Source organism: Merops nubicus, unplaced genomic scaffold, assembly GCF_000691845.1.
Source record: "Merops nubicus isolate BGI_N331 unplaced genomic scaffold, ASM69184v1 scaffold921, whole genome shotgun sequence".
Lineage (NCBI taxonomy): Eukaryota > Metazoa > Chordata > Aves > Coraciiformes > Meropidae > Merops > Merops nubicus.
Window position 1 is genome coordinate 9,072 of NW_008585973.1, and position 1,684 is coordinate 10,755.

Genomic DNA, 1,684 nt, shown 5'->3' on the forward strand with positions numbered 1-1,684 from the left:
ACCTGCATCGTGTGGAGTGCTTCTGGAAGACTAGAAGAACTCTGACTTCTCGAGGAATGCTGTCTGAGGTGCCAAAATCCAGTGACGGTCCCACTTTTATTTTACCTGCCTTCCAACTACGCCTGGTGGGTGAAGGAGCACAGAGAACAGCTTTTTATATTATAGGCCTCTGTTAGTAGGCTGCTGCTCCTTTTTCTGGTAACTGGGGCTCCTCACTCTTCTGCCTTCTCTGCCTGGACCCTTTAAAATCCTAAACAAAGAGCTGCAGGGAGTCAAGTGGAAGGGAACCGTTCTTCCGGCAGGACAGCTGTTAACAGCAGTGTTACCAGGGCACTGTCTCTCCACTTGTGCACACTAACTTCTTCTGGCAGTAACCTCTGCACTTAGGTAGCCAGGCCCAGGCAAGCAGATATGACAGTCAGAAGCATTGGTGTGTGAGTCCTGTCTGTGAGGAATGTGATTTTCAGGCTGCCTGTCCGCTAGATTTTCCAACATTACTTTTGCATATATTAAAAATAAAAAAAAAAAGTATTGTAATGCTCAGAATCCCTGCAGTGGGCAGGCAGCAGTGAATTCGGTCTCCCATTTTGATTTTTAAAAATGGTACATTTGTACTGAATCAGAATAATTGGAATTGTATCCAAGAGCTGTATCAGATTAGCCTCCTTGGTGCACAAGGAACCATTTGGTTTTACCTATTTGTAATGCTGTCTGGAATCCAAAGAATTCAGTTTAAGAGTACAGAATAAGCAGGCCTCAAAAGGGAAAAAATGAAGTTCTTTTTACAATTTGATCTTCAGCTAATCTGTTAAACACAGGGAAGCTGAGTAACTGCATTTTAACTAGCTAATCACACTTCCTAAAAAGTGAGCAGCTGCAGACCATAGTGAGTTTTGCTACTGAAGTACATCAGGGGGTTACACTGTTGCGTATAGCTATTACTGTAATGTCCATGAGCTGTGTTGCAACAGGAAAACCAGTGAGACCTTGTGTGAGTCAGGCATTGATTGCGAGCAGAGGGAGAGGTCTTGGGGCAGGCCAGGGTGGGGTACAAAGGCACAAACACATGGGTGGTTAACTGGTTGGAGTCAACACACGCTATGCTGTGTCTACACATAGGTCACAGAGAGAGTTACTTGAGAGCTAGAAGAAAATACAGTGTGGTGTGTCCTGTGAGCCTTCCGCCAGGGGAGTCAGGAGCTACAGCTGGGTCACAGCTGGCAGAACTGCAGCTGACAGCGAAGAGGCTGATGCTCTCCGATGGACACACCCCAGAGAAACTTTTCCTCCCTTTGTTACTCTCCTTTGACGTGTAGTGAATTTGAAAATTTGATACCACAGTATCTTTATGACTTACATCATCCTTCTCCAAAGTGTTTTCATCAGATCCTATGTACTTGTGTAGCTTAAAAGCTTTACTGCTGGAAAGAGAAGGGGGAGGAGTTTTCTCACTACCAAAATAAAACTTCTCAGTTGTGCATTTCAAAAAAAAAAATGTATTGAATTGTTTCTTTGTGAAGGTTTGAAAGGTATCCTAAATCAAGAGCTACGTACATAAGGAAGCCTTAAGTCGGTCAAAAAAAGCAGCTTTAGATCTGAACACGCTGCAGTTCCCTGTACCGGGGGACGGCCGTAACGCAGCGCAGATTCCTGCTCTCCCAGCAGCTGCTGTCGCGGGGGGCTG